The sequence below is a fragment of the Schistocerca americana genome, chromosome X (assembly GCF_021461395.2).
Source record: "Schistocerca americana isolate TAMUIC-IGC-003095 chromosome X, iqSchAmer2.1, whole genome shotgun sequence".
Classification (NCBI taxonomy): domain Eukaryota; kingdom Metazoa; phylum Arthropoda; class Insecta; order Orthoptera; family Acrididae; genus Schistocerca; species Schistocerca americana.
In genome coordinates this window covers 712,766,132-712,780,642 of record NC_060130.1, presented here as the reverse complement: position 1 = coordinate 712,780,642, position 14,511 = coordinate 712,766,132, and positions in this window count along the sequence as shown.

Sequence of the window (14,511 nt, the reverse complement as noted above, 5' to 3'; positions counted from 1 at the left end):
CTGATGTGTGTCCGAGAAAGCGGCCATTTAGATGCTGCTACCTGGGGATAGAGCGGATGACTGCAGGTGTTTCCTTCGGCCGTCCGCTGCGTCCGGCTTCGCTTCACTTCGCACCTGTCTACGATAGGGTTCCGGTCAAACGCCGGCTTATGCGTTACCTTGGGTGACGTCACAGCTGTGCTGCGGCTGAACGTAAGTTTTTGGCGCAAGTAGGAAGTGAACTCGCGAGGATTGTAGAGCATCCTGGATCACCTATATATTCGCGGAAGTAACTGTCTCTGTGCCGCCCGTAATGATACTAAAACCGCGTGGCAAGTGGTGACATTATTTTCCACTTATGTGGCGAGCAATTAACTTATGTTACTAGAGGTTTCAGGTGCGACTGAGCCAGCCGGCCCACTCTCACCTCAGTGTGGGTGGCGGACTGTGTCGAGGTCTCAAGGCGAAGGCTGCATGGGGGACACGGGCTCCTGCCAAATCCCATGCACTTTGCTAATAGATTCAGTGTGCTATCTCATGCTTGCGGGGGTGGGGGGGGGGGGGGGGGGGGAGGCTGAGCTGGATCAGAATGCGTCTTCTGCCAAGGTAGTGGCCGCTCCTTCAGCAAGGTCCAGACAAGCACATGGGGGTAGGGGCTTGTTAGTGATTGGGAGCTCCAATGTTAGGCGGGTCATGGAGCCCCTCAGGAACATAGCGGCTAGGGCTGGGAAGAAGTCCAACGTTCACTCGATGTGCTTGCCAGGGGGCCTTGTCCGGGAAGTGGAAGAGGCTCTTCCAGTGGTTATCGAGTGTGCGGGGTGCAGCCAGTTGCAGATTGTTGCATATGTCGGCACCCACGATGCCTGTCTTCGGGGTTCCGAGGAAATCCTTGGATCCTTCCGACTGCTAGCTAAATTGGTGAAGGCGGCCTCCATCTCTCGAGGACTGGAAGCCAAGCTGACGATCTGCAGCATCGTACCTAGGGTGGACCGGGGTCCTCTGGTTTGGAGTCGAACGGAGAATCTAAACCAGAGGCCATGTCTACTCTGTGACGAAAATGGTTGTAGATTCCTCGACCTACACTATGTGGTGGAAGGTTGTAGGACGGCCCTCGATAGAACAGGTGTGTACTACACACAGGAAGCTGCTACATGGGTAGTACAGTACGTGTGGAGTGCAAATAAGGGTTTTTTAGATTAGGTTCCTCCCCACGGGAAACAAACTGTTGGTCTGAAAAATTAACAGTTCATGACACTCATGTGGGTGTGCCAACTGTAAAAATTGTTTGTACGCCTAAACAGGTCATTCCAAAGGATCTAAATATGCTAAACCGCATGTTAGTAAATTGCCACAGTGTCTGTAGCACGATCCCAGAGTTAGTCTCCGAAATAAACAGTAGCAATGCCAATATTGTATTAGGTACCGAAAGCGGGTTGAAACCAGACATAAATAGCAGTGAAATTTTGAACTCGGATTGGACAATGTTTAGGAACGATAGGACTGATGCTATGAGAGGTAGTGTGTTCATTGCAGTTAAAATCTGTTTAAACACAGTTGAGATCGGACAGTGAAATAGACTGGACAAAGCTGTCAATCAGACAAGGATTGACCATTTTATTAGGATGTTTTTATAGACCACCAGCGTCCGCAACAACCGTCGCAGAACGTTTCAGGGAAAGTCTTGAGTACATAGGAAATAAATATCCAAATTATCCGTTAGTTATAGGTGGAGACCTTAATCTGGCATCCCTTAACTGGGAAAATTACACGTTTATCACAGGGGACAGAAGCAAAGACTCGTTGAAGTTATTCTAGGAGCGCTCTCAACATACAATCTTGAGCAATTGGTTAGAAAACCAACTCGAGATGGGAACATATTAGATATCTTGGCGACAAACAGACCTGAGTTTTTTGAGGAAGTTAACCTAGAAGAAGGTATTGGCGACCATAACGTCGTTGTGGCTTCTATGTCAGTGGAAGGTGCAAAAAAACCAAAGAAACAGCGTAGTTTGGAAGGTAGGAGACGAGATACTGGCAGAAATAAAGCTGTGAGTACCGGGCGTGAGTCGTGCTTCGGTAGCTCAGATGGTAGAGCACTTGCCCGCGAAAGGCAAAGGTCCCGAGTTCGAGTCTCGGTCGGGCACACAGTTTTAATCTGCCAGGAAGTTTCAAACAGCTTAGAGTTTTCTTGTTTGGGAAAACAAATAAAAGTGTCATTAATGAATATCTTCATAGTCAGCTCCAAGCACTCAACGCGGACACAAAGATATTGAGCATCTTTGGTCAGAATTTAAAGTTATTGTCCACCAGGTGTTAGAGAAGTATATGCCCAGCAAAAATATAGGGGAGGGAAAGGATCCACTTTGTTACAACAAGCATATTAGGAAGTTGCTGAGAAAACAGAGAATTTTGCACAGTCGTTTTAAACTTAGTCACTGCCCCGCTGACAAACAGAAATTATGCGATATGAAAGCAGCTGTCAAAAGGTCAATGAGAGATTCTTTTAACGAATTTGAAAGCAATATTTTATCTGCAGATTCTAAAAATAACCTCAAAAAATTTTGGTCGTACGTAAAATCTACGAACGCAACAAATAATTCAATACCTTCCCTTGCTGACAGTACGGGTAATGTAACGGAAGATGATAAACAGAAGGCCGAAATTTTAAACCTAGCTTTCAAAAACTTGTTTATGGTAGAATACTGCAGCACCATTCCACCTTTCAATTATCGAACAAACGCAAGGATGGCTGACATAGTGTTTAGTGTATCTGGGATTGGAAAACAGTTAAGATCCTTAGACGCCAGGAAGGCATTTTGCCAGACGGTATCCCAGTAAGATTATATGTTGACTATCCTACAAACACAGCACCATTCTTATCCATCATCTACCAGAGATCATTGGAACAGCGGAAAGTTCTATGGGACTGGAAGAAGGGCCAGGTCATAGCAATCTATAAAAAGGGTAGAAAATCGGATGCACATAATTACCGGCCAATTTCATTGAAATCGATTTGTTGTAGAATAATGGAAGATATTTTGTGTTCAAACATAATGACCTTTCAAGACTCTGCGAAGCTCATCTGCAGAAACCAGCTCTGTTTTAGGAAATAGTGGTCATGCGAGACACAGCAGGCCCTCTTTGTGTATGATATACAACAGGGTCTAGATACCGGCTCCCAGGTTGATGCTATATTTCTCGATTTTCGAAAGGCTTTCGACTCAGATCCGCACTTTCGCTTGCTCCAAAAAGTGCGCGCTTACGGTCCATCCGATCACATATGCGGTTGAATAGAAAGTTTTCTAACAGACAGAGAGCAGTATGTCGTCCTGAATCGGGTGATTTCAACAGAAACAAGCGTAACTTCAGGTGTGCCCCAGGGCAGCGTAATAGGGCCACTGCTTTTTACGATTTACATAAACGATCTGGTTGATGGTATTGACAGCGGCATTAGACTGTTTGCTGATGATGCTGCAGTCTACAGGAAAGTAGTATCACACGAAAGTTGTGAACGAATCAATGAGGATTTGCAGAAAATACATGCGTGGTGTAATGACTGGCAGTTATCTCTCAATACTTCGTATAACAAGACGAAAATCCCCATTAATGTACGAGTACAAAATAAATGCCCAGTCTTTGGAAGCGGTAACATCCGTCAAGTATCTGGGTGTGACTATTCGAAATGATCTCAAATGGCATGATCAGATTACACAAGTAACGGGCAAGGCGAACTCTAGATTGTGGTTTATTGGTAGAATCCTGAAGCGATGCAGTCCTTCAGCAAAGGAAATTGCTTACAATACGTTAGTTCGTCCAGTATTAGAGTATTGTTCGTCTGTATGAGACCCTTACCAATTGGGTCTGATTCAAGTGATTGAGAAGGTCCAAAGAAGAGTGGCAAGATTCGTGACTCATAGAAAGTTTGAATTGGGACACACTTGCAGATAGACGACGCGCTAAACGGAAGGGGCTGCTCACAAAATTCCGAAATCCGATCTTCGCCGAGGATATAGAACATACATTATTACCACCAACTTTCGAACCGCGCAATGATCACCATACAAAGATAAGGGAAATTAGTGCTCGTACTGGGGCGTTCAGACAATCTTTTTTCCTCCGAACGATCCGCGAGCGGAACAGAGGGGGGGGGGGATATGAATTTGGCGCAAATTGCGCCCTCCGCCACACACCGCTTGGTGGCTAGCGGAGTATATATGTAGATGTAGGTAAGGTCGAAAGACCATTTACCGAAGAGATCGCATCTGAACTGCTAATAGTGCTGTTTATGATAGAGACATTATAATTATAATAATAATAATAATAATTATTATTATTATTATTATTATTACTATGAGGAATATTACTATGATGTGCGTGCGAAAGTTTATCAAATATATCTATCAATTAGAACTCGAAATTTTCATTTATAATCGTAGTTACTGATCCCACTGAGTAAATAGAGAGTAGAAACAGTTCTTTCAGTGGGCAAGACAAGAATGTGGACTTGCGGAGTGGAAACTATGGTCAGTATTTTCTCCATAGCTTTCTGGCTGACCACAAAAATAGTTTTCAGGCTCTCCTAGAAGACGGCGAACAATATTTCTTATTATTACGCCTCCGCCCCACAACACGTTAAATCCATACTCCACTGTGATCGATCGATGACAGGAGTTTCAGCTGTTCGAGGAGGAAGGATTTCATGCCTATATTTAAGCTTCAGCTAATTTTTTACTGTAACTTGCACTTCACACAATTGTTTCTATACTTCTTTCTTTTCCTGTCATATTACACTTGGGGAAACTTAGCTCCACACTGTTATCACCTTTGAAATGATAAATAACTTCTTTGGGATCATGCTGATGTGATTATTCCCTTCTTCTTATTTCCATAATGATGCTGTGTGTTCAGGAGAAACTATGGTTGGACTAAATTGCTAGGTCTGACAGTAATAGAAAATTAATATAGCGAGTATTGTCCAGAAATATGTCGGTGGCCCTAGTGTGCCTTTCTGAATAATTTGGTCTTTGGTTTGCCTTATATTGCAAATGTCTAAAAAATATGCTTGTTATACATGGTGGGGCAAATAAAAGTGCCCTGGAGTTCCAAGGTACAAAGAAACACAGTAGGGGAAAGGAAATACAATACCGGTACTAGTCTGACTATGGCAGATGTTAAAACTGACCACCATTCATCTCTTGACACTTTTGGGCCCTGGTCAGCAAGTTGCTGATGGTAGATAGAAGCTGGACTGCTGCAATCTCACCTGAAACGTTCTGCTGCAGTTCTTGAAGACAGTGAGAGTTGTTGGTAGTCGTTACAGGCAGAGTGTCACCACCAATCACTTGGAACTGGCCTGAAATCTCGAACTGGCTTCCATAGTTTACCACCAAAACCTCGCCACACTATAGACAACAGTCTGGTATAGAGCCAGTGTCAATTGTGACAGTGTGAAGTTTAGTGAACAACATCTTCTGTTCATGGCAATTAGATCAGCACCAACATGTCTGTAGACGCCCTTGTCAAGGGCCACAGGGAGCAGTGATTCCTCAAGTCTTGGAATCATGGTGTGGGGAGCGATTGGATATGACAGTAAGACTAAAGTGGTAGTTGTTGAAGGGAGACTGACAGCTCGATAATAGGTGACAAAATGGTAAATCGTGTTATCACACTTCATATTCGAGCAGAATAATGCAGGGTACATACTACAGTTCACACCACAGACACTTTGTGGAGCAATGTATGGAGTCTTGACTGGGCTGTCCAGTTCAGTGATTTGTCACCCATAGAGCATGTGTATTAATGGGCATATCTATAATTTCATACCAGCCTTCAGCCATAAATCTTCATGGACTGACACAGCATATATTTCAAGCATGTCAAGAAATTCCTCAAGATTACATTTGTATGCTGTTTGCTTCCATACCACAGTGAATACAAGTGTGTTTGTGGGTATCACGACTCATATTGATGTTGATAATGGATACTAGTCTCTCATGGAATGAAAGCCTAATAATTTAATACTTGTTGTATGATGAATGTTTATTGTTGTAGTCGCTTCACGCCCATGCACCAGGAGAAATGGCGTAAATCCTGTGGTGTCTTGTTTGCAGTGTTGTAGGCAAACTTCACGAAAGGTAGTCACTCATTCCAGTTGCTCTACTCAACATTGACGAACATTGATAATATGTCGGCCAAGGTCTTATTAAGGCGTTCAGTAAGCCCATTAGTTTGCGGATGGTAGGCAGTTGTCATGTGATAAGTAATGTTGCATCGACGGTTAATCTCTGTCACAAGTTTCGATTGAAAAACTTTCCCTCGATCCGCAGTTAACGACCTCGGGGCACCATGTTTTAATACAATGTCTTCCACGATGAATTTGGCTACCTCGAATCCTTCGGCTGTTTTCACGGCTTTTGTAATGGCATAGCGTGTCAGATAATCAGTGCAAACAATAATCCATCTATTGCCACTAGCAGACGTTGGAAATCGCCCGAGGAGGTCAATCCCAACACGCTGGACAGGCGTTTCGGGTGGTGGAATTGGTATGGGTCGGCCAGGTGGTTTCTGAGGAACTGCCTTCCTACTCTGTCACTCTCGACATTGCGATACATAGTGATGGATACTCCAAAATACACCTGGCCAGAAAAATCTCTTGCGGATCCTATCATATGTCTTAACAAATCCTAAATGTCCAGCTTCAGGTTAGTCATGGAATTTCTGTAGAACATCTAAGCGCATATGTTTAGGAATCACTGGTAGCCACCTCTTTCCAAACGAGTCAAAGTTTCTCTTGCAAATAATCCATTAACTACCTTAAAACTGTCCTTTCACATCCTGTGACCGATTTAAGACAAGCATAATTTGATACATCTTGGCATCCTTCTTCTGCTCAGCAGAGAGATCCTGGAGTGCAGCGAGACAGTCACTACCTTCATCAAAGTCTTGATGGTCTTGCACAGTGTTTCTTCAGAGACAATCAGCACCTTGGTGTTTTCTTCCACTTCTGTACACTATGGTAATGTCATACTCTTGAAGACGTAGTGCCCACCTGGCGAGTCGTCCTGTTGCATCCTTAAGACCTGTCAACCAACAAAGTGAATGATGGTCTGTAACAACTGTGAATGGCCTTCCATAGAGTTCAAATGGCTCCAAGCACTATGGGACTTAACATCTGAGGTCATCAGTCTCCCAGACTTAGAACTACTTAAACCTAACCAACCTAAGGACATCACACACATCCATGCCCGAGGCAGGATTCGAACCTGTGACCATAGCAGCCGCGTGGTTCCGGACTGAAGCGCCTAGAACCGCTAGACCACAGAGGCCGGCGCCTTTCATAGAGAAAGTGTCGAAATTTGCACATGGCCCAGATCACATCAAGACATTTCTTTCTGTAGTTGAGTAGTTTCTCTTGGCTTTTATGAGTGTCCTAGAAGCATAGGCTATATAACCTTCTCTTTTCCATCCGGAATTTGCATCAGAACAGCACCGATCCCATACTCACTGGTATCTGTGTGTAGTTATGTAGGTGCTCTCTCATCATACACACCAAGTACAGGGTCAGTCGTCAGAGCTTTTCACAGCACACCGAAAGAATCTGGTTGAGCACCACCCCAGATAAATTTAGCATTGGTTTTTAACAACTCTTGGAGTGGCCAGGCTTTGATACAAAAATCTTTGATAAAAAACGGTAATAAGAACACAATCCGAGGAAGCTTGTCACATCTCTAATACTTTTCGGAATAGGATTAGATCAGATTAGTTTTTCGTTCCATATATCCGTTCTGAGGAGATCCTCGTTAATGTGGAACATCTCAATGTTTTTAAGCTGAAATAACAATATAAATAGTATGAATATATACAATACATCATTTGTTTCTATTAAAAAATTCGTCAGTGGAGTAGAAGGCGTTGGCCACTAGTAAGTCTTTCAGGCTCCTTTTAAACTGATCTTTATTTGTAACTAAATTTTTTATGTTTGCTGGCAAATTCTTGAAGATGAGTGTTCCTGAGTAGTGGACCCCTTTTTGAACTAAAGTAAGTGCTTTTAAGTTGGCTCTGAGCACTATGCGACTCAACTGCTGAGGTCATTAGTCGCCTAGAACTTAGAACTAATTAAACCTAACTAACCTAAGGACAGCACACAACACCCAGCCATCACGAGGCAGAGAAAATCCCTGACCCCGCCGGGAATCGAACCCGGGAACCCGGGCGTGGGAAGCGAGAACGCTACCGCACGACCACGAGATGCGGGCTGCTTTTAAGTCCTTGTGCAGATCATTTTTGTTCCTGTATTGTATGTATGAACTGAGCTGTTTGTTGTAAAAAGAGATGTATTATTTGGGACAAATTTCATTAAGGAGTAAATACACTGAGAGGCAGTAGTTAGTATACCCAGTTCTTTGAAGAGGTTTCTACAGGACGTCCGTGAATTTACTCCACAAATTATACATATTACACGCTTTTGGACTCTGAAAACTTCTGTTTGACTTGAAGAGTTACGCCAAAATATTACATCATGTGATATTATGGAATGAAAGTAGGCAAAGTATGCAAGCTTTTTCATTTTTATGTCGCCTATTTCAGCTAACACTCGAATTGCAAATACAGATGTGTTTCTGCAGTTCTGTGGCGTGCTCCTCCCAACTGAATTTGTTATCAAGTTGTAATCCCAGGAATTTAAGACTGTCAACCTCTTCTATCTGCTCTTCTTCATACTTTATGCATATGCTGGGTGGAAACCTCTTACAGGTTCTGAATTGCATATAGTGAGTCTTTTCGAAGTTTAATGTCAGTGAGTTGGCTTTAAACCATTTATTAATATCCATGAAAATATCATTAGCAGATCTTTCTAGAACTACACTCGACATACTATTTATTGCAATACTTGTGTCATCTGCAAACAAAACGAACTCTGCTTCTGGCAGTGTAACTGATGAGAGATCATTAATGTACACAAGAAAAAGCAACGGCCCTAAGATGGATCCTTGTGGGACACCACATGTACTTTCTTTCCATTCTGATGATGAATGATGACTTAATCCACTAGTCTCTTGCACTGACACCCTTTGTTTCCTGTTAGCGAAGTATGACTTGAACCATTTTGCAGCACTGCTCGTGGCACCATAGAATTCTAATTTATTTAAAAGTATGTTGTGGTTCACACAGTCAAATGCCTTTAACAAAGCACAGAAAATACCTGCTGCTTGTAATTTGTTATTTAATGAATTAAGTACATTTTCACTGTAGGTGTAAATAGCCTTCTCGATATCAGAACCCTTCAGAAATCCAAACTGTGTTCTTGATAATATGTTATTTGTGGTCAGATGGTTGAGAAGCTACCTGTACATTATTTTTTCTAAAATTTTTGAGAATGCTGGCAAAAGTGAAATCGTTCTGTAGTTTGATGGTATCTCTTTATCCCCTTTCTTGAATAGAGGCTTAACATCTGAATATTTTAGCCAGTCAGGAAATGTCCCAGTTATAATTGACTGGTTACACAAGTAACTTAGTGTTGTACTAAACTCACAAGAACATGCCTTAATTAACTTTGTTGATATTTCATCATAACCACTAGAATACTTTGTTTGTAAAGATTTTATTATGGAAGTTATTTATTTTGGTGAAGTGAGTGACATATTCATGTACCTGAAGCTATCTGTAAAGGCTAGTTTCAGATATTCAAGGGCATTATTTACTGATCCTGACAATCCCATTCTTTCAGTAACGGATATAAAGTACTTGTTAAATAGATTTGCCACACAATGCCTATCGGTTTGATTGTTAAGATTTACCAAAGCATTCAGGTTTTAGCATTCAGGTCTTTGTTACAAAACTTGTTGATTTCACTTTAACAGTAAATCCTAAACTGTTATAGATATGACCAATATTGTAGTTTTATTGGGATCACCATGAAAATTTATGAAGGATGGTAGATTAAAATTACTGTGGCTTCATTGCCTGAAGTAGTACAGAATTAAATAGTTTTCATAAATGTTTCCCTTTATGGCTGATCTTAGGTCCGCCGTATTTAACATTGATAACTCTCCCTGGCCACAAACAGCTTCTATGGGTCTTCAGGTTTTCGCGGCGCAAAGACTGCTCCATTAAATTTCGGGAATGCAGCCGCATAAATTCTGCTTCTTCTTCTAATATTTCGGCTGCATATCTTTCAGCCATCTTCAGAGAGAGCCGTACGACTGACGCTCCAGCGCTCGCTCCATCCTTTTAAACTCGCGGACCGCGCCACTGCGCGCGCGCCTTCTGTGGCCGCATGCGCAGTGGCGCGGTCCGCGAGTTTAAAAGGATGGAGCGAGCGCTGGAGCGTCAGTCGTACGGCTCTCTCTGAAGATGGCTGAAAGATATGCAGCCGAAATATTAGAAGAAGAAGCAGAATTTATGCGGCTGCATTCCCGAAATTTAATGGAGCAGCTTCTATGGGGTTTCCCTATGACATAGGTTCCATCTGTCTCACTTGCACACAACAGTGCCTAGGCCTCATTCACCACAATAGACGCCTGTGAATTTCCCCATCTCGTGGTGAATCTGTGCTCCTTGTGGCACACGGTCCTGGATGACAGGGTTCATTTCACAATTCCTGAAGACTGTCTCTTTTGACCATATACTTAAATAAGAGCGAAATGCTCATTAACTCACAGGACACACTTTCACATCTTCCAATTGGCCCTAATATAGACTTTGACACCTCTGCTGCATCTTGTTGTCACATTGATGTTCAGGTCTCTGAATTGCTTCAATCCTTTCCTCTGAACTGTAGGAAAATTGCACAGGCCATGGAAGCTGATTCCGATCTGAGCATTTTGCTGAGATACATTCGCACATTTTGTCCTTGCTCATTGCCAGAACTACACTTGTTATAGTAGAAAATGTAAAATACACTGTGCAAAGTATCATCAAGTTGATGCACTTAACCAAAGGTGTATATCACGAGTGATAGTCAGATGTTCAGTTTTGCAAAATGTCTTATGCCCTTTCTGAGGACTCAATAATGACACATTTTCCATGAACATTGATTGTGTGGAACCCAGCTCATTCTGTTCGTTCTTGAGACCCATGTGGCAGATACACCATGGCAGTACTGCTCTATTGATTTTAGATCAACAAAATGAACCTAAAGACAGTTGGATGTTGTCATGCAGAAGACATCACAGTAACTGTGTGTGTGTGTGTGTGTGTGTGTGTGTGTGTGTGTGTGTGTGTGTGTGTGTGAGAGAGAGAGAGAGAGAGAGAGAGAGAGAGAGAGAGAGAGAGAGGGAGATCGTGTTTGTTCAGGATGTTTGTGCAGCATGCTGTTTAAGTTTGGACATAGAACTCTGAGACTTCCAGAGGATTGAAAGGTTAATAACCAGCCAAGTATGTAAACATCATGCACTTGAGAGATGTAGTACTGTTAATCATTTGAAATTGTGTGAACTATACCACACTGTTACAATTGCATACATCATGGTTAGAGTTGAGGCATTCTTTGGCTTTGTAAGGTACAGAAGAAGTGGACAGAAGACTTAGATTTTTTGGGAACATTAACAAGCTGTTATATCACTAGCACCAGTATTCCTCCCAAATGTGTGTGGCGCTCTGGTTCCTAGCTGTTGTGGATTTGGATCTGTAGCAGAAATGAGAATGGCAGTGATTTAGGATCTTTAGCAGACATGGGAATGGTGGACACAACTTAAACTGCTGTTTGATTATTGTTGGTGTTAAATACTGTTCAGAGATGTCATATCATGAGCAAAATATGGGATATTTATGTGAGATTTATGATTTGATGAGTTCCTAGCAAATAGCATGTTGTTCTTAAGAGTGGGTAAACTGACTCTGTTTGTTTAAAATCCTGTATGGAGTAACATTTCGTCTACAACACTATCAAATTTCCACCACACACCAAGGCATACCTACAGCAAAAACTGGCATGTGTGATGAACATGTGAAATTATTGTTTTTTTTCCTAGCTACAGATTTTCACACTCCTTCTGCTAAGCTATAAGCCTTAGAAAAATGACTTCATATGCTCGTAAGCCTTTATGCAGCACATATGGAGTATACTGCTTATCGCAGAAGCTGTGAGTCACCAGCACTTGCAGGTCATGGCAATCCATATGAACAGTGGTGGCTGCTGTGTAAGACAACAAGAGCATGAGAATACCCTAACTTTTGACAGCTTGTGGATTTATTGGTTATTTTTCTTTGAATGCTGTTAAACATGACATAGGTGCAGTAATCTGAAATATACTGCACTTAAATCTACTGCTCTATGCTACAGTGCTACTCCTGTACACTCCATGAAACTTAGCATCAGGGTCATGAGCACATCTTCAGTTTTGCATGTTTTAAGGAGTTTTTGCACCTGTGCAGCTGACATGATGTAATTGCCTTGTGGGTAAAATAAATATAGATACAACGGACAATGTGCACGGCTTGTGGCATGCACTAGCCCCTACCACTCAAGTTTACATTAATGCCACTAGGAGGTTTCACATTGCAGCAGATGTTTCTACATCTATATCTAGATACATACTACATCTACATATACATACATACTCTGCAATCCACCATACGGTGCATGGCAGAGGGTACTTCGTACCACAACTATCATCTTCTCTCCCTGTTCCACTCCCAAACAGAACGAGGGAAATATGAATGCCTATATGCCTCTGTACAAGCCCTAATCTCTCTTATCTTATCTTTGTGGTCTTTCCATGAATGTAAGTTGGCGTCAGTAAAATTGTACTGCAGTCAGCCTCAAATGCTGGTTCCCTAAATTTCCTCAGTAGCGATTCACGAAAAGAATGCCTCCTTTCCTCTAGAGACTCCCACCCAAATTTGTGAAGCATTTCCGTAACACTCGCATGTTGATCAAACCCACCAGTAACAAATCTAGCAGCCCGCCTCTGAATTGCTTCTATGTCCTCCCTCAATCCGACCTGATAGGGATACCAAACGCTCGAGCAGTACTCAAGAATAGGTTGTATTTGTGTTTTATAAGCGGTCTCCTTTACAGATGAAGCACATCTTCCCAAATTCTACCAATGAACCAAAGACGACTATCCACCTTCCCCACAACTGCCATTACATGCTTGTCCCACTTCATATCACTCTGCAATGTTACGCCCAAATATTTAAACGACGTGACTGTGTCAAGCCCTACACTACTAATGGAGTATTCAAACATTATGAGATTCTTTTTCCTATTCATCTGCATTAATTTACATTTATCTATATTTAGAGTTAGCTGCCATTCTTTACACCAATCACAAATCCTGTCCAAGTCATCTTGTATCCTCCTACAGTCACTCAACGACGACACCTTCCGGTACACCACAGCATCATCAGCAAACAGCTGCACATTGCTATCCACCCTATCCAAAAGATCATTTATGTAGTAGAAAACAACAGCGGACCTACCACATTTCCCTGGGGCACTCCAGATGAAACCCTCACCTCCGATGAACACTCACCATCAAGGACAACGTACTGGGTTCTATTACTTAAGAAGTCTTCGAGCCACTCACATACTGGGAACCAATCCCATATGCTCGTACCTTAGTTAGGAGTCTGCTGTGGGGCACTGAGTCAAACACTTTCTGGAAGTCAAGGAATATGGCATCCATCTGATACCCTTCATCCATGGTTCACAAGATATAATGTGAAAAAAGGGCGAGTTGCGTTTTGCAGGAGCAACGCTTTCTAAAGCCGTGCTGATGCATGGACAGCAACTTCTCTGTCTCAAGGAAATTCATTATATTCGAACTGAGAATATGTTCAAGAATCCTGCAACAGACCGATGTTAAGGATATTGGTCTGTAATTTTGAGGATCCATCCTTCTACCCTTCTTATATACAGGTGTCACCTGTACTTTTTTCCAGTCGCTCGGGACTTTACGTTGGGCAAGAGATTCGCGATAAATGCAAGCTAAGTAAGGAGCCAATGCAGTAGAGTACTCTCTGTAAAACTGAATTGGAATCCCATCAGGACCTGGTGATTTATTTATTTTCAACCCATTCAGCTGCTTCACAACCCCAGGGATGTCTAACACTATGACCTCCATACGGGAATCTGTACGAGACTCAAACAGCGGTATGTTTGTATGATCCTCCAGTGTGAAAGATTTCTCAAATGCTAAATTTAAAATTTCAGCTTTCGTTTTGCTGTCTTCCATTGCCAGGCCAGACTGATCAGTGAGTCACTGGATGGAAGCCTTCGACCCGCTTACCGATTTTACGTGAGATCAGAATTTCCTTGGGTTTTGAGCAAGATCTTTTGCTAAGGTATGACAGTGGTAGTGGTCGAATGCTTTGCGCATCGGTCTTTTTACAGCAGCATGAATCTCTACTAACTTTTACCTGTCCTCATTCTCCCGATCTTTCTTGTAACACGAGTGTAACTGCCTTTGCTTCCTGAGAATTTTCCGAATTGTGCTGTTAAACCACGGTGGGTTTTTCCATCCGTAGACCCACTTTTTCGGCACATACTTGTCCAATGTGTGATTTACAATGTGTTTAAAATTTGCCCAT